The sequence below is a fragment of the Mobula hypostoma genome, chromosome 13 (genome assembly GCF_963921235.1).
Source record: "Mobula hypostoma chromosome 13, sMobHyp1.1, whole genome shotgun sequence".
In the NCBI taxonomy this organism is placed as follows: Eukaryota; Metazoa; Chordata; class Chondrichthyes; order Myliobatiformes; family Myliobatidae; genus Mobula; species Mobula hypostoma.
This window is the reverse complement of record NC_086109.1, coordinates 40,823,359-40,840,667: the sequence shown is the minus strand read 5'-3', so window position 1 is coordinate 40,840,667 and position 17,309 is coordinate 40,823,359. Positions and strand designations below refer to the sequence as shown.

At 40.0% G+C, this 17,309-nt stretch overlaps 1 protein-coding gene across 1 annotated transcript in view; it reads right to left on the bottom strand.

The window, feature by feature from the left end:
* Positions 1 to 16,327, bottom strand: part of LOC134355948 (synaptotagmin-B) — a 425,398-nt gene extending 409,071 nt beyond the window's left edge. Inside the window, exon 1 of the mRNA XM_063066488.1 lies at positions 16,248 to 16,327. The gene's annotated coding sequence lies outside the window, so the exon portion shown is untranslated. The remainder of the gene's footprint in view (positions 1 to 16,247) is intronic.
* Between the last annotated feature and the right edge of the window lie 982 nt (positions 16,328 to 17,309).

Sequence of the window (17,309 nt, the reverse complement as noted above, 5' to 3'; positions counted from 1 at the left end):
GGCCTTCACTGATCAGAGCTATTTAATTCTATATTCAAGAGCATTTTTTATTATGCTTCTGCCTCTAAAAAAGATAGCCAGTCTCCTCCTGGTTTCAGAAGTGCAGAGCTTGTCACAGTAACTAATAATGATTAAAGGAGGAACGGCACCTTGTGTTCCGTCTGGGTAGCCTCCAGCCTGGTGGCATGAACATTGACTTCTCTAGCTTCCGTTAATGCCCCACCTCCCCTTCGTACCCCATCCCTTATTGCTTTATTTATTTGCCCTTTTTTCCGTCTCTTTTTTCTCCCTCTGTCCCTCTCACTATAACTCCTTGCCTATCCTCTGGGCTCCCCCCCCCCTTCTCCTTTCTTTCTCCCTAGGTCTCCTGTCCCATGATCCTCTCCTTTCTCCGGCCTCGTATCCCTTTTGCCAATCAACTTTACAGCTTTTAGCTTCATCCCTCCCCTTCCTGTCTTCTCCTATCATTTGGGATCTCACCTTCCCCCTCCCACTTTCAAATCTCTTACTAGCTCTTCTTTCCGTTAGTCCTGACGAAGGGTCTTGGCCCGAAACGTCGACTGTACCTCTTCCTATAGATGCTGCCTGGCCAGCATTCACCAGCATTTTTTATGTGTGTTGCTTGAATTTCCAGCATCCACAGATTTCCTCATGCTTGCGAACTAATAATGATTGCTGATTTTTACTTTAATCAAGAGTAAATTTAAACTCTGTCATTCCATCCTTCTGAACACAAACCAAGCTATCATGCTTAATAATCAGCTGGCATTAGCCATGCTTTTTTAACTCTCAGTTGATGGCTAGACCTTTTTGTTACTCTTTTATGAGAAATACCAGCGTTGCACTGACTATCTGTAGATCAATACACATTAATACCCTGCTAGAAGTTCTTTAACTTTGATTTGTCATGTTATGCCTTTGATCTAATCATCCACAAAATAGTACAGCAAAGAAACTAAATTTATTTCGGAGGGTGCAAGTATTCATGATTTATTTTAATTATTCCTTCAATAAGATTGATACAATTCCTCGGAGTCCATGCCTTTTATAGAATATACCCACACTGAGAAGATATACAATGTAATGCTGGTATGAATGATGAATTGTTCTTTCTCCTTTGGCTTTACTACTATTAGGTGGTAGAAAATAGATGTTTATTTGGCCTGTAGCTAACTGCATTAGCGTATGTACTGATGGCAAAAGCATCGAGGTTGAGGGTGTTCAGCACCTTTAGGAGGTCTACCTGTTGCAATGAGCTACTCTGGAAATCAGCACAACGCTTGCATTGTTCATGACTTGGAAACTTCGGTTCTCTCTGTTGAAATTAAGCAGAATCATTTATCTGTTGTTGGATATGTTCTGGTCATTTTAAGTTAGCAAATTAGAGTGACAGAGTACAAAACTCCCACTGGAGACCTCATCTGGCCTGAAGAATGACATGCAGAGAAACATTTGTAAGCAGCATGTGGTTTGAATCTGGAATGTGCCGCTCACAAATATGGTGAAGAGTGGCTCCACTATGGGGTTTTTTTGAGGGAACTGGATAAATAAATTATAAGGAGAAGTGGCAAGGCTGCAGAAAAGGGGACAGGTGGTGGAACGAGTGAGTTGTGCTGGTTACCATGGACATCTGGAGCAAAGAGCTCCCTTTTGAGCTGTACCCATTTAATGAACTGTGATTTCAAACAGAAAATACTGGGAGAACTCAACAGGTTTAGCAGCATCTATAGTGAAAGAAACATTTCTTCAGAGCTGTGCAATTTCCGCATCTGAATTTATGACAGGTCATTGGCCAAAAATGTTAATCTAGCTGTTTTCCCCAAAGCATTTTGTTTAATGACAGATTTCTGTCATCTATGGTATTTTGGTTCTCAACACTGCACTAGCACGTTACTCTGATCATCATTTCAGCTAACAAATAGTTGAAGGAGACTGTACTGTGATGTGTATTAGAAAATTGTACTCTCTGCTATAATTGGATTTTGAAGCAAATCCTTTTGTGCAAAATGAAACCTATGCTCTACTGCTTGTGGATATTTTAACAGAAATATATGTACTAGGTAGAAACTTGTCCCCAGTGAAGGAGATGAAATCACTAAAGCTATACTTAAATGCAAACTAATTGGCATAAGACTCCAGAAGTTGTAGATCTACAGGAAATGGAAATGTCACATTGTTAAAGTGAAACTGATCCACCACATCTGCCCATGTGAGAATGATTCGATAACAGAACACCAAATCATGCTGTCTTTGGAATATAACCTGATTTCAAAAATGTCATGATTTTGGTCCAGGCTTCATTCAGCATGCTACAACTACAAAGTTCTTATCAACAGAAAGCAAACGTGGAAATCCGAATACAAAAATAGAAATCTCTGCGTTGTCCAAATAGCAGCAGAAATTCCAACTGAGAAGATTATGAAATGTCATTTCTGTGAATCCCAACTGCACAGAAGCATTGGTAAAAGCTGATGAGAGTTATTTTGACATATATACAGTATATATGTGATATAACCAGATTAAAAATGTATAATCCCAATAAGATGAATCACCTTTTGCGTGTAGTACCATTCATAATGTTATTATATCCCTGTGAGTGTGGAAAAATCTCTTTATTGAAATAATTTGTCTTTTTGCAGTTTTGTCCTCCACATTATTTTCTAGTTTTCTTTTCTATCAGTAAAGGACCATATTTTGATCACAACCTGAAAATGTAAGAAACAGGATGATGAGCATCTTACAGGATAAAGCCTTTGCACCATATTCTGAGTGGGAGCACCTATTATACTGTGAGGAGCATTCAACTATATTGGCTGCTTAAAATAGGGCAAAACAGTTAGAACTAATGGGAAGAGTAACCTTGCAGTTTAACCCGTTGCTCAATTATGCATAGAAGAGTTCGTGTTGAATTCCTAATACAAAAAACAAAATGGAATTAAAAGTGGGTATGCACACTAGATGGTAATGCAGACTTGCCAATCATACAAGGGAAACACATGTCATTTTCGCATAGCTAGTTTGTGGCTTAGTGAAAAGGAAAGATATTCAAGTTAATACAAAGATAAAATTCGGAAATAAAATAATGAATGCAACAATGCCCATCTGAATTTAAATTTTTTCTCTCACAGAGTAAGACTTTCCAAGGCATTTTATTGGAATATTATCAAGTTGAACTTAATTCAAGGGGACAGTTGGACAGGGTCACAGTAGTAACAAGCAGTACCTTAAAAGGAGAGCATAATGGAGAGATGAGTAACTTGAGCAAGAACCCATGGGAGTGAAGGGGTGAATGAGACACAGTGGAATTTAGGACAAATGCATCAGTTTTAGATAAGATCAAATTATGTAAAAATCAAAGTGAGGGTAAGAAAGCATTTGAATAGTTGGCCCAATATTTCAATATTTAGAACGATAGAAAAAAAAACATATACAGCACAACACAGAAACAGGCCCTAAAACACATCAAATTCATGTGGACTATCTACCACCTTTTTAACAATAAGCCTATTTCATTCTCCTCAAGATCAGCTCCCCACAAACCTACCACTCATCTGTACACAAGGCAGAATTTACAGTGTTAATTGACATACGTCATGCTCTTTGTTGGGATATGAGAGGAAACTGGAGAACATGGAGCAAACCACAAGGTGAACATGCCAAATCCACACACATGAGCAAAGCCAAGTACTGCTGCTGTGATGCTTAGGGTCTATTAGGCGAGATGCTGTAAAAGCTGGAAATGCAATAAAATTCAATGAAAAATACAATTGTCCAGTGCAATGAAGTATGATGTCAAAAGTTGCAAAACTTCCTGGACAAATACACGGAAGTCAAATACAGCATCTGCCTGCGATTAACAGAATCTGCAAAATATTCACCTGCAGATATGAGCATTGTGACTATCTGTGATATGAGGACTGGCATGCTCCTTACGTTTCAAAGCAGTTCATCGCCAAAGGGGGAAGACTTGCTTGAGTGTCAGTCAAAGAGGACTCAACCTTAACAGCTGCCTTTTCGAAGCCGATCCAATATCCAATCAGTTAAACCACGTGGTAAGATGAGCTGTGGCAAATGAGCCTAGATGGGCAATGGTCGAAAGTAAAAGGCCAATACTAGAATGAATATGGGGTGGCTGCTCAGTTTGATTTCAAGAAAAATATTTAATATGTTTACTGTATCAGAAACAGAGAATGCATATGCAACAAAAAGTACAGTTTTGAACAAACCATTAAACGCTGAAAACAAGTGTCCTCATTGTGCTGAAAAGCAATTATTTTAATATCAATCTTTTAGTAATTGTTGACTTCATTTTAATTAAGACTTAACAAAATTTAAATTTATATTCTGAATTGATTTCCAGCAGCTCTTTTATTTTTCTTCTATTTATATTCAGTTGCTGTTATAAACCTAATCCCAGAATGTTAAAGTAATGTTTCATGGGAAAATTTGGTTGGATGCAAGAAGGCATTTGGGCACTGGTGCTTAAGATGTCAGAAACTGTAATAGAACACAATTAATTCTTTGTATGACTGATCTATGTGTCAGTCTGACACCTGCAATTATTCATTGTCGAGATAATGTGGAAAATTGAAAGATAATGTTAATGGAAAATAGATTCTATTCTAGGCAGTTTAAGACAGGCAAGTAATGCAAATAAATATATTTTTGAAATGCTCGATAGCTGAGGTACATGTCATCTTCTTCCGCAAAATGTAATACTTGGTGAAATAATGATAACTAATATCCATTAATTTTAGTCTCCCGTACCTTTATAGAAGCCTATTGTAAGTTCAAGCCATGCCACCTCAATTGCAAATCCACTTCAAGAAAACAAAATCAGTCTTTAAGGAAAATTACCAGGAATTGCACAAATTCTGTTGGTTTTCCTCTGGAAACTCCGCATTAGCAGATGTAGAACCCTAGATATGTAGTGTTACATCCAATGGAATCAGCCCATGGCTAAATGGACAGTTCCATCATTTTTGACTGTGCATATTGGCACATAAATATCACAGGCCTTGCATGCTGAGACAGACCTCCCAGAGCTTGAGAGGATTTCCTTGATGATACTAACATAGATACATGTTACCGAACCCTGGGTGAGGATCCCAGTGCTGGGGCTTTTTTAAGTAATGTCACAGGTTCAGGGAAATTTTCACTGAGTGAAACTTTCTGTGGTACTGGATACCAGAACTCTGCCACGATTTGTTGCTTTCATCAACAATCCTCATTAATAGAGGCACATTGGCAGTACCAATAACTCCCAGAATTTGCCTGCGATTCAGGTGGGAAGGTAGCGGCAAAATAGAGACACTGACTGCCATGAAAAGTGTTACGGCAATTCTTCATTATGCCATGGAGCCTTGCGCTCCCCCACCATCCACTGGCCATTCGGTAGAATCCAGCCAGTACATAAATTAATGAGAAATACATTGCTCTGCTCCTTACTAATCACCCCACTGCTACAGTACTTTCACGGACCTTAGATTTTTAGATTAGATTATGAGGACATTTTATTGTCATTTAGTAATGCATGCATTAAGAAATGATACAACATTTTAGAGCTAATTCTGGTTCTTTTATCATATTTTAACTAAAATTGCAAACAATAAAAAATGGTTGCTTACAAATATCTTTATTTCTTTATTTGCTCGCCGGCTGGCGGTGTAGTGGCATTAGCGCCGGACTTTGGAGCGAAGGTTCCAGAGTTCGAATCCAGCCGGCTCTCTTGCACGCTTTCCATCCGTGCTGGGTTGTACGCTGAGCTAGCAACTTGACCTCGTAAAAATAAGAAAGTCTGCTAAAAAAACACCGTCAGGATGGCATCCGATGACTCCAGTCGGAGTTAAGGGCTTTCTTCTTCTTCTATTTGCTTACAGCCATGTACTGTGTGGAAAACAAAGTTTTCAATGTGCTCTTTTGGTCCTGCCTGTCTTTATTTATATTTGTGATATGAAGTTAATCAAAAGGAATAAAATTGGTTATGATAGGAGTTGTTTAACATTTTTACATAATGACAAATAAACTCTAATCAACAGATACAGTATATGTAACAAATAACGTGAGTGCACCTTTAAACCTCTCTGGTTCTAAGTGAAATAACTTATGTCTTATATAAGCTTATTCCATATGCAGTGGATTCCAGTTAATTAGGTCATCGGTTAATCAGGGCAGCCGTTTATTTGGGACAACTCTGAAAGAACAAAATCTATTTGAGAAAATAGCTGGGATTCCCTTAATTTATTTGGGACATTATTCCGTTTAATTGGAGCAGGAGACTGTTGCTGAACAGTTTCTAATTAGTGTCAGATGCGTGCACTTGTGTAGCCATTAGATGCTACTTCATGCTTAGCGTGAACAGTTTTTAAATAGCATCAGCTGTGTGTGCTTGTGTTCAAAAAGCAGTGATTTTTGTCACTGGAAGTTAGTGAGAAATGAGCATTAAGACAATTCAGAACTGTTCTGCTCACTGCAGCTTCAAGCATTCAGGCTTCGAGATGCCAGAAACAGCTGGGGGTGAACATGAAATGACTTCACCACTTCAACAAGTTAGCAACTACAAAGAATTTGAAGATATCAACAATTATCTTGAAAGTTATAATGAAAATGAGGTTTTGGAGGAAGCAATCACAATAGCATTGCATGAAGGCAGCCCATATTCTGCACTAGGTGTCTGCGCTGATTTTGTTCATTTATAGTCAATTAAAAGAATGCAGTCAATTTTTAATCTATTCAACACACGTATACTATAATTTATTTATTTATTTATTAATTATTAAGTTAACAAATTCTATGACACTTGCCAGTGATAATAAACCTGATTCTGATTCTAAATTCCTCTATCCAAAGTTAAAAGTTCAAAGGAAATATATTATCAAAGTACATATACAGTATGTCACCATATACAACATTGAGATTCATTTTCTTATGGGCATAATCAATAAATCTATAGAATAATAACCACCAAAGGATCAGTGAAAGACTGCACCAACTTGGGCATTCAACCAGTGTGTAAGAGACATCAAACTGTGTAAATACAAAGAGAAATAATAATAATAATAATAATAATAAAGAAGTAATAAATATTGAGAACATGAGATCTAGAGACAGTTAACTTGAGTCCATCAGTTGTGGGAGCATTTCAATGATGGGCAAGTGAAGCTGAGTGAAGTTATCACCTTTGATTCAAGAGCCTGATAGTTGAGGGGTAATAACTGCTCCTGAACCTGGTGGTGTGAGTCCTGAGGCTGCCATACCTTCTTCCTGATGGCAGCAATGAGAAGAGAGCATATCCTGGGTGGTGAGAGTCTCTGATGATGGATGCTCCTTCCCTGAGATAATGCTCCATGTAGATGTGCTCAATGGTGGGGAGAGCTTCAGCCGAGTTTGACTGGTCCATATCCACTACTTTTTATTGGATTTTCCATTCAAGGGCATTGGTGTTTCCATATCAGGTTCTGGTACAGCCAGTCAACATACTCTCCACCACACATCTACAGAAGTTCATCAAAGTTTTAGATGTTATGCTGAATCTTTGCAAATTCCTAAGGAAGTAGAGGTGCTGCGGTGCTTTCTTCGTAATTGCACTTAACTGTTAGGCCCAGGATAGGTTGTCCGAAATAATAACACCAAGGAATTTAAAGCTGCTGACCCTCTCCACCTCCGATCCTCTGTTGAGGACTGGCTCATGGACCTCTGCTTTTGTTTCCTGAGTCAATAATCAGCTCCTTGGTCTTTCTGACATTGAGTAAGAGGTTGTTGTTACGGAACCACTCAGTCAGGTTTTCAGTCCTGCTCCTATATGCTGATTCAACACCAACTTTTATTTGGCTTACAACAGTGGTGAGGTCAGCAGACTTAAATATGGCATTGGAGTTGTGCTTAGCCTCACAGTCATAAATGTAAAGTGAGTAGAGCAGGGGATTAAGCACACATCCTTCTGGTGGAGATTGTGGAGATGTTGTTGCCAATCCAATCTGACTGGGGTCTGCAAGTGAGGAAAATGAATTGCACAAGGAGGTATTGGGGCCAAGGTCTTGGAACTTACTGATTAGTTTTGAGGGGATGGTGGTATTAAATGCCGAGCTGTAGTCGATAAAGCACATCCTGATGAAGAGCATCTTTGCTGTATATATGTTCCAGGGGTGAGTGAGGAGCCAATGAGAGGGCATCTGCTGTGGATCTGTTGCTCTGGTAGGAAAATTGGAGCAGATCCAAGTCACTTCTCAGCAGAAGTTGCTCTGTTTCATCACCAACCTTTCAAAACACTTCATCACTGTGGATGTAAGTATGTCTGGATGATAGTGATTGAGAAAGGTTACCACAATCTTCTCAGGCACTGGTATAATTGAAGCCTGCTTGAAAAGGATGGGTACCTCAGACTGCCAAAGCAAAAGGTTAAAGATCTCAGTGAACACTCCGGCCAGTTGATCAGCACAGGTTTTTAATACTTGGCCAGGTACCTCATCTGGGCGGGATGCTTTTCATGATTCACTCTCCGGAAGGCTGCTCACACGTCAGCCGCAGAAACTTAAATTATAGGATCATCAGGGTCTGTGGGAGTTCATGATGGTTCCTACATGTTTTGATGGTCAAAGCGAACATAGAGGGTATTGAGCTCATCTGGAAGTAATGCCCTGCTGTTGCCTATGTCACCTGATTTCACTTTATAAGAGGTGATGGTATTTAAGCCCTGCCACAACTGTTGAGCATCTGCCGTTGATTCAAGTTTAGTCCAGAATTGCCATTTTGCCCGTGAGATGGCTTTCCAGAGATTGTACCTGGACCTTTTGTAACTTTCTTGGTCATCAGATTTGAATGCCTCTGATCTGGCCCTCAATAGATAGTTGATCATCTGTTCATCTAGAGCTTCTGGTTGAGGAAGACTCTGAATGATTTTGTGGGGGCACACTCATCCACAGCTGTTTTAATGAAGTCCGTAACAACCATGGTGAATTCATTCAAATCCACAGATAAATCCTTGAACACAGTCCAGTCCACCGGCTTGAAGCAATCCTGTAGCTGCACTGCTGCCTCCCGTGACCACCTCTTTGTTGTCCTAATCTCTGGAGCTTTGCTCTTTAGCCTCTGCCTGTGTGAAGGTAGGAGTAGGACAACCAAGTGATCAAATTTACCGAAATGCAGTTGGGCATGGCATGGTAGGTATTCCTTATCTTAGTATAACAGTGGTCTATCGTGTTGGGTCCTTTGGTACCACAGGCTATATGCTGATGGAATTTCGCCAGTGATTTTATCAATCAAGTCTGGTTGAAGTCCCTGACTACGATTTAAAATGTGTAAGGATGGGCTGTTTCTTGTATGGAGACATTGGAGCACCAATGAGAGTTTATCATGAATCATACACCTCCAACTTCTGCCTTTTCTGAATCAGCAGTTCTGTCCATATAGTAAATTGAGAAGCCTTCTGGTCTGATCGCTCTATCTGGCATGCTGGGAGAAAGCCAAGTTTCACTCAGACATAGAACATAAGTCAAGTCAAGTGAAGTTTATTGTCATTAAACTACGTACATGTATGTAATGTATTTAATATATATAGAAACGACACAACATTTCTTCCAACCAGGCTGTAAAGCACAGTAGTGCACATAACCCACGATAACTTATGAAGGTAAGGATAAAATCTACAGGTGAATCACACATAAATAACAAACTGAAGTGCATTAATTTTAAATATTGGAAGGTATGGATCAGACTAACCAATGACACTTCAAATACAATGTGGCTGGGAGTTCAGAAGCCTGATGGCCTGGGTGAAGAAACTGTTTCTCACCCTGACCATTTTTGTTTTCATGCATCGTAGTCTCCTGCCTGAAAGTAGAAAATCAAAGAGGATGCAGGATGGATGGGTGGGATTCTTAATAATACTAAGGGCCCTGCGTATGTAGCGCTCCTGGTAAATGTCCTTGATGGATGGTCAGGAGACTCCTATGATCCTCTCAGCTGTTCTCACAGTCCTTTGTAGGGACTTCCAGTCTGATGTTCAACTGTTCCTATACCAGATGAAGATGCAACTTATCAGGACGCTTTCTATGGTGCTCCTGTAAAATGCAGTTAAGATGTGGGTGAGGGAACCTTCCCTCATTTCCCTCCGATACAGCAATCTTGCCCTCAATTTTGTTCTGCAGGGACATTTGCTAACAAGTCGCTGAGTGAGGTGGGTTATCCTTCTGTGTTTCAGCCCGGAGCTGGAGTGCCACCACCACTCCCCACCCCCCAACCACACTTCCGATCATGACGTGAATCTTTGTCTGCTTAAATGTGCCGTACCTGGCTAGTCTGCCAAGACCTTCAGACGATTGTGTATTCTGTGGATCATTAAGCTGATTTAAAAGTACAATGCTTAGAGGGAATTTACATGCTGGATATTGCAGTGAGAGTAATTTGAAAGAGGTATATTTAGAAATATTGTTCGCAGCCAACAGAATGTCGCCATGATTCGCCGGTGCCGTTGTTCCCATGATTACTAGGAACCAATACATAGTTTTCTAGAACTGTAGTAGTATTGGTAGTGTTCTAATTTGTTCTGTATTTCATTTAAATACATACTTTCTTACTCAGTTAAACAATAGTTTGCATTTTCTTAGCTCTATAATTAGTTCCATGAACTTTGGCTAATTGGGGCAGAATGTACTGGTCCTGATGTTGTCCCAGTTAACCACAATCTACTCTTAAGTGGGATCTCCCAGTGGCCACCCATTTTAATTCCACTTCCTATTCCCATTCTGATATGCCTGTCTATGGCCTCTTCTACTTTTGTGATGAGGCCACACTCAGATTGGAGGAACAACACTTTATATTCTGTTTGGGTAGCCTCCAACCCGATGGCGTGAACATCACTTTCTTGAAATTCCAATAATGGCTATCTGACTTAGCCATTCCCCTTCCCCTTAACCCTCTCTCACCTTATCTCCTTGCCTGCCCATTGCTTTCTTCTGGTGCTCCTCTCTCTTTTCTTTCTTCCATGGCCTTCTGTCCTCTTCTAATAGATTCCCCCTTCTCCAGCCCTGGATCTCTTTCACCAATCAACTTCCCAGCTCTTTATTTCACCCCTCCCCCTCTCGGTTTCACCTATCACTTTGTGCCTCTCCTTCCCCTACCCTCAACATTTAACTCTACTCCTCAACTTTTTTTTCTCGCCCTGATGAAGTGTCTCAGCCCGAAACACCAACTGTACTCATTGCCATAGATGCTGCCTGGCCTGCTGAGTTTCTCCAGCATTTTGTGTGTGTTGCTTGGATTTCCAGCATCTGCAAGTTTTCTCTTGTTTGTGATTGATATCTACTGTAAATGATTTTCTCCATATACCTTGACATCTTTGATTAATAAACATCTATCAATTTTAGATTTTAGATGCCAGGTATTTCAGAAGAGGCAAGGTGATAGGGCTATAGTGGGTGGGTGGGAGGGGGAGGGCCAAATGCAACCAAGGAAAAACAGGGTAAAACCAAGGACACGGAACCAACTATAATAATGCCAATGCTGCAGATATTATGCTTTATTTGTATATAGCCACAGAAATAATATGCTAATAAGTCAACTGAACAGTGAAGTCAGCAGGCTGACAGAAGATGCGGAGATGACTGATGACCTTCAGGACCCTTTTCACAGTAATTTGGGTCTCTGGGCCCAGATTCAATCTTCACCATTACCTCCCTCTAGGGAAATGTAAATTGAAAAGACTGTTTTGGTCCTTAAGAGGACAAAAGCAATTCTATGTAATGCCTTTGAGCGTGTTTGAGAAAATTCTCATTCTATCTTCTATTTCTCACAGCAACTCTCACCTGAAGGCATTAATATTAGTATTGTTACAATAGGTCATACATTTTCTGAAAAGATGTCTCTTCTTATTAGCCCTGTTCTGAGGTTTGACCTGTCCACCTTTGTTATTGTCCACTGCTTCAGTTGCTGTCTTCGCTTTGGAGAAGTGCCTTAGGACAGGTGCCATTAATACTCACAATGAATAGCCACTTCATTCTTAGAGCAGTGCTAATTAGGTGCCAACACTACACAACTCTCTTGGAATGTTGGCAGTGTTCGTGTTGTGGATATAAGGATCGAGAAAATAGACAGTCAGGAGCAGGATGGATGACTTGTCCCTCTGTTCCCCATTTCTCTCATAATTGAGATCCTGACCGTCTGTTTTCCACTATCAATCTGCTGTACAGCCCACATCCCTGATTAGTGATATACCAAGACCCTATATATACAAAGCTACCAAGCTCCCAACCTCTTGTCATACCCCACTTCAGTCCATGACAGTCACTCTCTAGGCCTGATCAGACCATACTCCAACCCGAAAGCACTTTTACCTGTTTTGTTTACACAGTCTGCAATGCAGGCAAATGGAAAAACTTTTCTGTGTCGGTGGTTTTCAGTATCACATGAGGAATTAGGGTGCAGAGGAGATTTACAAGGATGTTGCCTGGATTGGGGAGATTGCCTTATGAAAATAGGTTGAGTGAACTCGGCCTTTTTCCCTTGGAGAGACGGAGGATGAGAGGTGGCCTGATAGAGGTGTATAGGATGATGAGAGGCATTAATTGTGTGGATAGTCAGAGGCTTTTTCTCAGGGTTGAAATGGCTAGCACAAGAGGGCATAGGTTTAAGGTGCTTGGAAGTAGGTACAGAGGAGATGTCAGGGGTAGGTTTTTTACACAGAGAGTGGTGAGTGCATGGAATGGGCTGCCAGCGACGGTGGTGGAGGCAGATATGGTAGGGTCTTTTAAGAGACTCCTGGACAGGTACATGGAGCTCAGAAAAATAGATGGCTGTGGGTAACACTAGGTAATTTCTAAGGTAAGGATGTGTTCGGCACAGCTTTGTGGGCGGAAGGGCCTGTATTGTGTTGTAGGTTTTCTATGTTTCTATGCTTCCATGAATTACCCTGAAGGGCTGAATCCATAGGCCTGTGATTCACAATTCTCACTAGTGGAACATCTTCTACACAATGTGTGTGGGAATACCACTAATGAAAAGCCCACAATGACCACTTTTATGCCCATTTTTCTATGCAGAACAATTTTTTTTGCCAATATTTTGAAAAGGTCAGAAACAGAAAATGTTGGTGTGCAGAGTGCCCTGGGAGCTTTGCTGAATGTAACACATGAAGTTAATATGTAGCTCTAGGAAGCTATAACAAGGTAAATGGTGTACTGGTCTTTATTGCAAAGCACTGCATGTAACAATATCTCATATCTGTATAGGTCTTGTACAATATTCAGTGTAGATATGTTCTCTGCACTTTAGAAAGGATGCAACAGTAGTGAAGGTTTCTTGGAATTGAAGAGTCGTCCCATAAGATTGATCTCTATCCACTGGAGTTTGCTAGAATGAACAACAATCTGAGAACATATTAAGTCCTGACGAAGGGTCTCGGCCTGAAACGTCGACTGCACCTCTTCCTATAGATGCTGCTTGGCCTGCTGTGTTCACCAGCAACTTTGATGTATGTTGCTTGAATTTCCAGCATCTGCAGAATTCCTGTTGTTTGCGTTTAAATTCTGAATAAGCTTGGCAGGATGGATGCTGAGAGACTTGTTACTGGAACCTCTAGAAACAGGAATTATAACATCATAATAAAAGGCTGAATATGAAGAAGGAGCAAATTCTTAGTTCAGAGTGTTCAAATTCTTTGACTTCTCATTCCCAGGAAACTACCAATGCTAAGTCATTGAATATAATCAAGGCTAGGACAAAAGGATCTTTTGGAAACTGAAGGATACAAGCAGGATGCAAAATAGGACGGTGACCTTCAGATCAGACATGAATTTTTGGATCACTTAACCCAGTCCTACTCCTGTCTCTTCTGCACATGGATTTCTCCGTGAACCATTCTCAGAGTTGTAAACAACTGTTCGCGAGCATAAACAATACAAGGAAGATAGATGAATTGTATCTGATTCTTTTCAACCTCATTGTGGAACAAATAATGATAAAATACTCCCTCTAGTGATCCAGATACAAACTGATTAAATTCAAACCAATTAAGAATACGGTTGAATATCGCCAAGCTGTAGGACCTTAGCATAAGGCTTTCTGGTCGGAAATCAATTGTCCAAATGCTTCAGTTGCTGTGTAGTAATTGCTTGTTATGCCTCTTAAGATGCCCGTAATAAAACCCTATGTGATGTTCACATTTTACAAGGCATTTCAATCAAACATCAACATTTATGATCTCCCTCACTTTTCAATCAGAAAGAGAATCCCAAAGAGCACTTGCATTAACATCCAAAAATTGCTGTGCAACAGGTATCCTAGTTTTTAAAAGTTCTTCAACCTGGCATTCTGTGGAAACCTGTAAGGAGCTGCTGTGAAAATATAATGAAATTTACCATAATCCATTCAGACAAAGTTTCAATTCATCGAATATTTACCAGTGTACTAAATTCCAGCCCCTTAAAGTTCATCACAAAGAAAGCAAAGTGCATCATATAAAACAAGAAAAAAATAGAGCTGGTAATAATTATTGCTTATTTATTCAAAATTGATATATTTAACAATTTATTCTTGCTCCCAGATGATAATCTGTTATGTGAAATACTTCAGGAGTTTGTTACTAATTTATGTTTCAGGAAGCGCGCATTCTGAAAAAGACCAGAGTTTATTCCCCTTCTCTAATGCCCCTGGCTTTCCTGAGCCATGGCAGTGTTTCTAGTGCAGACACTCAGTTCATTGGGAAAAGGATTGAGACTCTGGAATAATGAGAGAATGACAATATATATCCAAGTCAGGATTGGATGTAACTTGGAGGAAATATTGCAGATGGTAATGTTCTCATGTAGCTGAAGCCCTTGTCTTTCTTGGTGAGAGAAATACTGGGTTTAGGAGGTAATGTCAGGATGACCAAGGTGAGTAATGGCAGTGCGCCTGATAGGTAGCACAACCTGCGGTTAATGTATGCCAATAGTGAAGGGAATGAATTCTTAAGGTCATGGACAGGGTTCAAATCAAACAAACTGCACTGTGAAGCTTTCTCAATGATGTTGGAATTGCACTTGTCCGGTGAAGAAAACTTCATCACACTCCTGACTTGTGCTATGGAAAGTGCAGAAAGGCTTTGATCATCAGGAGCTGAATCACTCATGGCAGAATACTCAGCCTCTGATCTATTTTGAATTGGATGGCCCAGGATGTAAATTGTACAAAATGACAATTCTTTTGAATATTAAAATGAGTGGTTGGACTCCAGCTTGTTGAAAACAGTCATTACTTGATACTTTGCCATTGGGAATATTACCTGCCACCTGTCTTACTGACCAAACTGAATCATGGATTGTTTTCTAACTTGCATGTCTTCACTACTCAGTGGTCAATCTACAAAGTCATTGGAAAGGTATCAACTAGTGTGTTGTGGGAGTTCATGGAAGATCAAAAGCAGCAAGCTGGCTGCTGGCTGTGTGCGCAGAGACCCGAAATCTGTGGACACAGAGCTCTGGAAAAGCAACGTAACAGACTTTTAACACCATAAATCGGTGAGTTGTTTTGTTATGTTTCCCCTCTCGCTGTGAAATAGGGATTTTTGCTGGTGGGGGAGGAGGTTGTCGCTTTGCTGCTGCTTGTGCTTGGTGGGGGGGGAGCTAGGGGGGCTTTTGGGGTTCTAACATTTAACTGTCATTTATTCTTTAGGGCAATCCTCTGTTTTCATGGATGTCTGTGAAGAAAAAGTATTTCGGGTTGCATATTGTATACATTTCTCTGACATTAAATGTATATTGAAACTTATTGAAGTTGCAGTCTAGCATTTAAAATATAGTGAGAGATGGCTGTGCTGTATTTCCTTTAAATGCAGTTACATCATTTTGTAACCTTTCAGATATGTTCTGATTTCCTCATCCATATTCTACTTATATTTCTCCTTCAGATTAGAGCATCTCTTAGTTTGGGTCATGGAACTCAATAGGTCATGTTAATTTGTATTTTTTATGATGGGGTTTTACCAGATGATGATTGTTTATTCGTTCCTTTATCCCCCTGCCCATCTCATGTATCCAATTGCACAGGATATGCTGCATGATGATGGAAACTTGTTCCCCCTTGTGCTTTCAAAGGGCCTGGTATTTTCAGTGTTTTCATAGTTACAGCCACTCATATCCAGCAATTAGATCATTGAATTGTACAACTGCAGCATGAGGTCAGGTTGCTATGTGATGTCACAAAGGGTTTCAAGTGAATAATGCAACTGTAAACACAAAATAATCTGCAGATGCTGGGATCAAAGCAACACTTACATCACGCTGGAGGAACTCAGCAGGTCGGGCAGCATCCGTGGAAACGATGAGTCAACGTTTCAGGCCGGAACCCTTTGTCAGGACTGAAGAATGAAGGAGGGGGAAGGATTTGAAGAATGCTTGTAGGTTCGGTTGAAAGACCAGTAATTTGAAAGACAAAGGGGTGGGGGAGGGGAAGCATCGATGCCATAGGCAGGAAAACAATGGGTAGTAGAAGAAGGAGGCGGAACCAGGAGGTAGGTTATAGGCAGCTAGGGGAGGGAATCACCGGAAGTTGGAGAATTCTATGTTCATACCAAGGGGCTGGAGACTACCTAGACGGTATATGAGGTGTTGCTGTGCAGCTCCCAATCTACAATTTCATTTCAGTTATGAAGCAGTTTTATGAGATGTGAATTAGTCTTCAAGATAAGTTGAAATAATAGCATGGTATGGTTTAAATCCTACATCGAGTAAAAAGTTCACTTGTGTCCCATGTGCATACTTAGTAATAAATCAGTCGAAACAGGAAGTGGCACATACAAATAAAACAACAGAGAGCCTGTGGTGACACAATCTTCTCAATAATAACATCCCAGGGAAAGTTACCTTCCATATTTTAACAGATTAAAAAAAAGACACCAACAATTTGCAAATAAAAATAATATTTTTGAATTATCTCTGATCATTCTTGCTTTTTTTCTAGTTTCATTTTTTCTGTATTTTTTTTTATTCCAGTGAGAGATATACTGGATTTCATCCATTGTGTTTTGTTGATAGTTCCAAGTAAATTTATTATCAAAGTACACATATGTCACCAAATACAATCCTGAGATTCGTTTTTTGCAGGCATACTCAATAAATCCAGTAATCATAACAGAGTCAATGAAAGACTGCACTAACAGGGTGGACAATTAGTGTGCAAAGACAAGCTGTGCAAATACAAAAATAAAGAAAATAATAATAATAGTAAATAAGCAATTAATATCAGGAACAAGAGATGAAGAGTCCTTGAAAGTGAGTCCATAGGTTGTGGGAACAGTTCAGTGAAGCAGTCAAGGGTTTGTCTGCGTCATTCACTTT